Here is a 9,383-nt window from a genome sequence, read left to right on the forward strand (position 1 = left end):
CTTAAAGCACCAGTGATCCTATCAAGGTTAATTTCTAACTGAAACATTTAATACTATAAAACTCTTATTTTTGCTTAAAATATGTATTGTCTAATTGTGAAAATTTAGGAATACCCACCCTGTTTATATATCAGACTTGAAACGGGTGAGATGAAGATATAGTAAATGACAACATGACTTTCTTTTAACAGCACCTTGAAACAAATGCACTGAACTAGCAAAGGCATTAAGAGGGAGAAAGTCCTTCAGACTCAATAGTTACAGGGCCCTGCATCATGTGTGAGACCATAAGGGGACATGGTGACAACACTGTCATGGGTCAATGTTAATGCTTTATAAAAAGAAAATAGGTTCAATTCATTCACTTCAAAGGGCAGATCTGGACCTTCATTAGCTGCCTGGTGTTTCTGTCCTGAGGTCTTAATTTTCTTATTCTTAGCTTCTTTAGCCTCAACCTTAATCTTGTTTAGTTCCAAACAGTATTGGGGCTTACTCAGGTTTTTGTGCTGGTAACGAGACAGAGGAGAGACAGGTTGGATTACTATGGTTGAGATGCTCAACAGGAGTGGTAAAGTGCAGCTCTTCCCAGGCACATACAATCAAAACCAAGCCCTGAGCAGATGCAATGGCCAATCCATCAGTATTTGCATCGAAAAAGATGTGCTCATTGTCTGAACAATACTAATCAATGTGGGGCAATTTTTCCTCAGCAGGTGACAAGAGGTCATCAGATAGGAGCTCCCCTGATAGAGGCTCATCTGCTTCAGAGTGCTGCTCATCTTCCATTGTGGAAGAGGCAAGGTCTTGAGCAGAGGTGAGGAAGAATGGCTGCTGGTTTGGCTGATGAGACATTAGTGGCTCAGTCACACTAGTGGGAGGCTCAGAATTAATCAGGGGCTCCACAGGAGCAGACAGGGCAGGGAGAGGAACCACTGCCTCAAGCTGTGAAATGCCAGGGCCTTCTGCAGCAGCTGCATGGGCACCACTGCGTCTTCCTGAAGGCATCGAGCAGTGGGGAGTGCTGCTTAAAACCCACACAAGGCTATTGGATTATTCTTCAGTGGAGTTAATGTCGCTGAAGCAGTCTTCGGGGACCAGGAGAAGCCTGGAGATGGCTCTTTTATTGGGCAAGAAGAAGATGGCATCAGTGAATAGGTTTAGTGTTGACTGAACTTTTTCAGGTAAAATGGGGATCAGTTTTACTGCAGGTCACATGGTCTGTTATACTCCCTAAGGTTGGCAGTGGCAAAGCCTTACTGTTTGTTGAGTTATTCTTCTGCTTGATTTGGCAAACAGCTTTCTTCTCCACTGCCCTTATGTTATGTGCAAAAACCTCCATTATTATTGTAGCCCTCTTCTTCCCAAAACAGGTAACAGGCTGAGTGATAGACGTTCTTTTTTTTTTTTTTTGTTTTTTTTTTTTTTTTTTTGCCATGGGGTGCCAGGACCTCAATGTCCCCAAAGTCCCCAAATTTGATCTTGGCTTCCATTTCTTCCTTGAAGCCAAACTCAACTGTGTCTGACAGTTTATAAAGAGGTAGCACATGGAGCTGTTCATCTTGAGGAACAACATCCAAAGAGTGGTTATCTCCTTGAATGGAAGCACTATGGTTTGTACTTTAACTCGTGTTCTGAATGTCCCTGTGGGGGTGGGCACAGAAGTTCATGCAAGCGGTGACCCCAGAGAAGAGATGACCATTTTTGCCACCAAGCCAACATTCTTGGGCAACGTTTTCATACTCCACCTGGTTCTGGTAAGCTACTGGAGCATACTGCTTATAAATTGGAGCTAATCCTGTGGCCAAACTGTTATCTTCAAGGTTTTTTCATGTAAGGAAGAGCTTGGATCAATTCTAAATCTTCTGGGGCTTGGGCTTCTACCAAACTTACAGCTATTAAAGTACATATTCCATGAAGAGCCAAAAGAGAATGAAGCTCCACAAGTATCTGGATCAATTCCTTGACATGTACAGGAACAATTTTCATTGAGGGTGCATCTTCCATCGGTAGGATGCCCACTGTATGATAGATTTTCTGTGAACACTGTTTATAGCTGATTGGCTTTTGAAAGAGGGATGCCATCCCATACCATGAGCACCACCATCACAGCAGTTGGACAGTGGTGACCTGGCACGCTGCTGAACCAAACAAACTATTCATCACTGCTGCTTCTTAAAACCCACTTAGCATTTGACACCCATGAGAGCTTGTCCCTTGTTTACTGGTCTACAATATTGTTTCTATCCTTACTGCATTTCCTTTTAGAACAAATCCTATTCTCCCTGATTTCCCTGACTTCAGAAACACTTGGTCCTGACCCAAGGTGTGTATAATATGGGGCTGTGTCTTTTTGTATAACTCGATCAAGACAGTTGCAGGTGGGCAGTTCAGAATCTTTATAGACATTAGGTTTTTTATGATCAGTAAAGAAGTTCATGGCATAATCATTGAAATTTTTCTGTGCACTGTCCACTGTGGACAACTCTGATGTTCTAACACTGGATGAGCAGACTTCCTCTTCTCTTTTGGTAGAAACCAGTGTAATTCCACCTGAACACACTACATGTACATTCCTGAGAGTTAGTGCCAACTCCAGTAAGAGTGTTTCATGAGAGATACCAGGCAATGTTGGCAGTCTCTAATGCATGAGTTGCTCCTTAACCTGCTGAAACTGTATCTGGTCACTGCCAGCTATCATGTTAGCACACTGGTTAAGTGGAGAGGAGGGCTGGGTCAAAGGATGGGCTTTTTGATGGGCATTCATTGTTAAAGCTTGTAATTCTCACGCATCAGTGAATGTCTTCCCATTGGATTCCATTTTGAGTTGAAATAAGCTGAGTGAATCAAAAGGTTAACCCTTCATCTTTTCCTCTGCTGACTCAGGATATCTCCGTAATTTTATGAGTGGAGAAAATACTGTTTGGGTTGTATAATTTGAGCCAGTGGTTTCCATAATTTGGTTGAGGAAGAAATTTTCCCAAATACAGTAGGAACATTGTGTGGACAAAATTTTGAAATTTCAATGCTATCCAAATGTCACATATTGTGCTATACATATGTGACAATGTTTCCTACTTCTGCTGATCATTTTCTTAATAACTTACAACTGTGGGCTCTGTTTTCCACCTGATGTCTTGATGGGTTGGATTTTTATCTTTTTCGGGGATGTGTTCTTTGCTTTGTTAATGATGAACCATGATTTTGTACACTTCAAGGTGGTTTCTGCTGTATGTATTGTACAGCAAAAATACAGTCTGGAGTAGGCACATTATATGCCACAAGGCTTGTGGGTATACTTGCAACTTTTCATCCTGTCGTTTCACATAATTGAGCTTAGATAAGCTGTCCCAACCGTGCTGCAACATCTTCAATTTGAGTATGGGCTGCATCCTGATATGAGAGATCAGCTAAGTCCAAAATTCTGCTGCCGTACAGTAACTGGTTACAATACCCTACTTCATTATTTCTTGGTGGCAACTGATAAAAATTCTTGGAACAACTGTCAAGAGTAATTATCCCTGGAGCAATACTTGTTTTGGTTTCAGTCTTGGATGAGTTTGAGGTTGGTATAAAAATTTGACTTTTGAATAGTCATGTGAGTTTGTGGATGTTTGGTTAGTAGCTGAGCTGATATGTGAGTTGGAAAGCATAGTAGTTTGCCCATTGGAAAAAAGTTCATTTAACACGGTGGTTTCCTAAGATGGACATTGATGAAAATTTTGTGACTCTCCTTGTAAGTTTGGGTCTTGGTCTTTTCTTACAATGTAGAGGATAGCTTTGCAGCTATTAAGCAAACTGGCTATTCTCTGCTGATTCTTCCTCCTTCTGACTTTGATGGGGAGGAATTCTGTGATGGGGCTTCTGAGAGTTGAGTCAGGGTCTCTGTCTCCCACTTGCTCCAATGTTAATCCCCTATCTTTCATTAATGATAAGACAGTTGGTTGAACTGGAGATCAATCTTTTGGTTCTTTTCTTTGTATATTCTCAGGAGTTATGTGTTGATCACCTTCGTTGTGCATACTAGCATGACGACTTATGGTGGAATGTGAAGAATGTGGGATGGAGTTGCAGTTAAAGCCAGGCTAGTGGAACACTAAAACATGACTTCTGCCCTTTGAGATGATCACAACTCATATCAGTAGCAACAGAGCTCATAGAATTGTTATGGGTTTTAGTGTCTTTTAGGAGTTTATAAGAATTGTTCTTAAAGTCTTGCCAAAATCTTCAATATTGAATTTTTTAAAGGACACATTTGTTTCAGTTGGTAAATAGTGTACGCTTAATGCCATTTCTTACAGTTTGTACGAACAATTTTGGAGGTTTGGTTCGTTGTCAGCTTCAGAATTTTTCAATTTTTCAGTTTCTGGGACATTAGCATTGAAATGTCCTTTGTGACAAGTTGAATGTGATTTCTTGTTTTATGTCCACTTCTCCACCTCGATGACTGTCATGCTTTCTTTATTCTTAGTTATATTATCAACAGGATGTGGGTTCAATTTCAATTTTTGTTCTTCCCATGAGCACATCTTCTGTCCATGGATTCTGATCTGGGGCCATTTAAAAGCAATTTTGACAACAAACCATTAAACCTTTGGGCTGCTTTTCCTTCTGGGGCCTCTTGGTTTTCTTTGTAGCCTCCAGATGCCTCTTGGCAGGCTCAAAACAACTGACCCTTGGTGCTAAACCAGATAATCAAGAGACCCTTGAAATCTGAAAATCAACAGGAAATTGGGCAACACCCAATGAAGCATGGAAGAGTCCTCTCTCAGAACTTAATGGGAACCCTTGAGTGTTAGCTGACAGGAAGCTTATATGAACCTGCTTCTCATTTTCTGCATTGCTTATAGCCATGACTGGAAAGTGAATTTTTCTGAGTTTGAGAAGTGTGTCATGAGCCAAAAGGCTAGATATGCATACCACCCTGGACTGCAAGTTCATATGGGACAGTGCTTTGGGGCTCAGGCCATTTGGAAGGAGCATTAAAGGTAGCAATTGGGTTTGAAGGAAGAGAAAGGAAGACAGGCACATCTAGGACAACACCCGCACTCATGCCAAGAGTTTCTTGTTGCTTTAAAAGAGTACCAAAGACCTCTCCTTGAACTGGAATAGCACCAGGAATCTCGAGTGGATCTAGGGCCTCACCCAGGATCTCACCATGACCTGGATCATCCCCAGGAAGTACCCACTGGAGTGGGATAGCACCAAAGGCTGTCTTAGAAGAGAGGTGGTAACAAACTTCCTGTTGACTTGCAGTAGTTTTGAAGGTCTCTTGATCTGGTTTTAGCACCAAGGGTCACTTATTTTGAGGCTGCAAAAAAAAAAAAAAAAAAAAACAAAAACATTACGGTAGGAGATGTAGACTCACCAAGAGCCAAGCAGTTTCTACGGTTCCTTTCAGGTATAACCTTAAGACTGAAATGGTTGCTACTCCACACCCATTTTTAACAGAATCCATGTAAGAATTGGATAACTAAAGAGATTCTACTCGTGAACCCAACTCTTCTAACTGAATGCTGGGGTTTCCTTAAGAGGTAACTTTGGGGCTTGCTCTTTTAAGACAAAGGACCACACACTGTCCTGAGCAAACATTTTGGGGGAACCACTGGTATCATTCAATGTCTCTTCAGAGAATAGTTCTTCACCACTGCATGTCCCTTTCAGTGGCACAAGAAGGATCCCATCTGCAGGGCCACTGTGATTAGGGATACTGATTTTTGGAATCTTCAACTCTTTGGGACAAAGACTGAGTTGTCTCTTGGCTCTTAGCTTTAAAGAGGGATTTTGTACACCACTTAGTCTCTGGATTAGGAAGGACTTGGGCATCTTTCACTGAAATCGAGTCATTTTGAGTGCTTTACTCCCAAATCAGGGAGTATTTTATAATCACAATCATGTTGCTTTTCTAAACCCTTCAAAAGTGGAAACTTTTGGTCTCCAATGTCTTGCAAAAGTCTTTAAGAATTTGGCTATTACCGATGGGGGTTGGGAGAGTCACCTGCTAAGAGGTGCTTCATAGCACCATTGTAAACCTATTGCAGGTTAAGGATTCCAGTTCTGAAAAAGAATCTCAGTCCTATCCAAATTCATTCGTGCTGCTCCAGCTCTTGTCAGAAGGCTTCTGACTGGCATGGGTGGTTTGGGTAGTTTTTTTTTTTTTTTTTTTTTAATTAACATCTTTCTTAAATTAATTGCTTTAATTTTCCAGGGCTTAGTCTTGACTGATGCCACATTTTGGCTGTCTTGGTGGTCTTTAGTAGTTGGCCGTTTTTCTTTGATTTACATCTTTATTCCTGACTAATTTGGAAGGTCTTGCATGGCGGGATCAGGACATAGTTACAGAGTAGGAAAAAATGAAAGGGCACAAGAGTCATTGGTCCTTTTGGAAAGTCTCACTTCTGAAAAGAATCTGAGCTCTTGAGCTCAGTCACACAAGGTTTCATTCACTGGCCAGGACACACTCCCAGGGCAGTGCACTGCCCCCAGCTCCAAGCTTGCACCAGCCCTCAGGCGAATTTTCCAATTCATGCTCCTCCCCACAACTTTGGAGGTAGGGCCCCTTGAACGCAAGGAAGCAAAGAACTGGGACAGGTGTGGGAGGTTGCCTACCTGCTCCCAGCACTGTCAAGGCCCAAGCCCCATAGGTGGGGAGCCACTTCCTAAGGGTACACAGTGGAGGGAGGCAGATAAAGCTGTATGACTTGGTAAGAAGTGGGTGTGCCAAAGGGGCAGATCCAGGAGTAGGAGGATTAGGGGTTGCTCACACAAAACAGCACGGAAGCAGACTGGCCACTCCCCACCAGGTCAGCGCCCCCCCCTCCACAGCAGCACTGTCTCCCCAGGACAGACCTCAGGAAGTCCCTTTATTCCTTCTTAAATGTCTTTGACAGAAGTCTTTGAAAAGAGATCTCAATGGACTCTACTCATAAAGGGTATAAGTTCTTCCCAGAGACCAACTGTTGTAGGCATAAAGTTGAAGACTTTCCTGTGGGACTTGCCGTAATAGTGTTAGCATGGGTCTTCCCAAGAACAAAGATGGAACTAGATATCTCAGAGGCTTTATTGAAGGGGGCTGGAAGGAAAATGGCCATAAAGAAAGATGGAGAGAGAGAGAGGGATCTCAAGATGCTAGGAGCCATGAGGTCACAATGCAAGCCTCATCTTTGGGAGGGTGGAAGGAAAATGTTTTATATGTCTGTGCATCTCTAAGAAAGTTTTGGAAAGGTTAATGGAGACCTCGAACAAGGGTGCCTACAAAGAGTCCAGTATCTCACAAGATTAGGCCTGTCTTAAAGTTATGTGCTGATTCATTGGTTAGAAACAACCGAAGGGAAATGGAGCCCAGACAAATCCATGTATTTCTAGAGCACAGAGCATGGTGACTGAGGCCATCCAATATACTGTCTGCATTGAAGTCTGAAAGGCATATTTTCATGGCCACCACAGTCCATTCTTTCACTGCATGGATCTCCTTGAAACAGATGTGGAGAAACATCTCCTTCATAGCTCCAGTTGGCCTCCCTTTCTGAAGGGAATCTTAAGGTTAGTAGAACAAACTACAGGCATTTCATCTGAAGTTTTACACCACAGCTCTTCCCCTCATTCCTTTCCTACTTAATTCTCACCCTCAACTATCACAATGGCAAATCTTGGTGGCTTACCTAGTGGGGTGACCCCAATCCTTTATTCCAGAGGGGACTGACACTTTAATCAAGGAAGCACCAGAAAACGTCCAAGTGGATCACCTGGCTTCACATATTTTACATATCTCTTTCATACATTGCAACCCTCTCTTCCTGCTAATCAAGCTCAATTACTTTTTCCAGTATGGCAACTCATCCACAAATGTTGACCCCTGGGCATAGTAATCCAAGGTATCCTGATAGCTGTTGGTTATAGCTCAATGGGACCTTGAGTCCCTTGCCCAGAATGAATCTGCTTTGGTAACCAGAATTTCCAACCCTGAAGAGCCAAGACTTCCAGAGATGGGAAGTCAGTCTCCTAGTGGACTATTAGAAATGACTATATATAAGATACTGCTATTTTTAACCCAGTGGCTGCTAGTATGCGGTACTTCTATTGGAGACTCAGCACCATATTGATCTCTAAACACACATAATATATTCTGAAGGCTGACATTGTTTCTGTTAAGTGTTTTCTGAGATGCTGCTTTAGTTTTTATTCTTAGATGGTATCCTCAATATCCTGAAGAAAACTGCTTCTGGTAGTTGATATGTTATACTACTAGTGAATCCCATGGTCATCAGCCCTATTCTGTCCTGCATATCCTTTGCTGTGAAACATGTCTACTCCTTTGATCATGTACCGTGTTGGTTCTCTTGCCTGTAGATAAGCGATTTTGGAAGCCATCAAAGTTGTCCTAATGGCCAAGGCTCTGTGGACAAGAAAGGTTAAACCCATGGCCAAAACAAACATAAAAAGAAATTACTGGCCATCCCAGAATAAAGAGGCTTGATGTTGTTCTGAACTGCCACTAAGTGGCCTCCTTGAGGAGCAATACATCTGGGCTTTAGGAACCATACATAAGGTCATCTGATGCCACGGATGTCATTCTATAACCCACTATAACCCATAATTCCAGTTCTGAGCTGAACAATGAAGCCTAGCTAACTTCAACTGGAAGAATCACTTTGATGGTTCAGTGCCTCTTCTGGTAGAATCTTTTAAAGATACAAGAATCTTCATAATTTTGGTCTGACTCCCATATACTCATATTTATGTCCCTCTCCCAGTCGTCCTTGTTTCTAATCATCTAGTCTCTAAGCCCCTGACCAGACAGAAGGCATTGGCCACTGTCCAGGGATTTGGAGAAATTGTCATCTTGGGCCACTTTTTCTTCCACAGAAACTGGAGAACCAGGTATAAAAAGTCTCACTAATTGAAGACTGCTTCTCTGTTCTCTTGGAATTGCTCCTGTATATGGCTGTAATGCATGTGCCATGCATCTTAGCCCATAGCTTGCCAGTGCATCTGGAAACAGGCTGTAGCTTCAGTTGGTCATATGGCACTACTCCACAGAGCCATGACCCGATGTGAGGAAGGAGGACTGGTGCAAATGGTGTGGGTTCCCTGAATCTGTACTACCTGTTCATGCAACGTATACTCTCTGGTTCTGTCTGGCTTGGTCCCAGATTAACCACTTCCATCTTAGACCTGGACAGGTCCAGTGGTAGTCTATGGTGTGGTAGGTCAGACAAACCATTTCATAATAGGCTGTTTAGAATGGACGATCACTGGGTACCTCATGACCAGAGCCCAGTAAAATACCAGGAGCTATTTCTCAAAATACAATTGTTTTGCTGTAGACAAGACTAATTTAAAAATACCAGAGATAGCTATAATTCCATAAGCTCCGTCCTGCATCT

The 9,383-nt window shown here is 42.4% G+C and overlaps 1 pseudogene; it reads right to left on the reverse strand.

Moving 5' to 3' along the window:
• Positions 1 to 251: 251 nt before the first annotated feature.
• On the reverse strand, positions 252 to 6,331 carry LOC116536984 (annotated as a pseudogene).
• Between the last annotated feature and the right edge of the window lie 3,052 nt (positions 6,332 to 9,383).

This window comes from Sapajus apella, unplaced genomic scaffold, assembly GCF_009761245.1.
Source record: "Sapajus apella isolate SASKATOON/1434 unplaced genomic scaffold, GSC_monkey_1.0 scaffold106, whole genome shotgun sequence".
Lineage (NCBI taxonomy): Eukaryota > Metazoa > Chordata > Mammalia > Primates > Cebidae > Sapajus > Sapajus apella.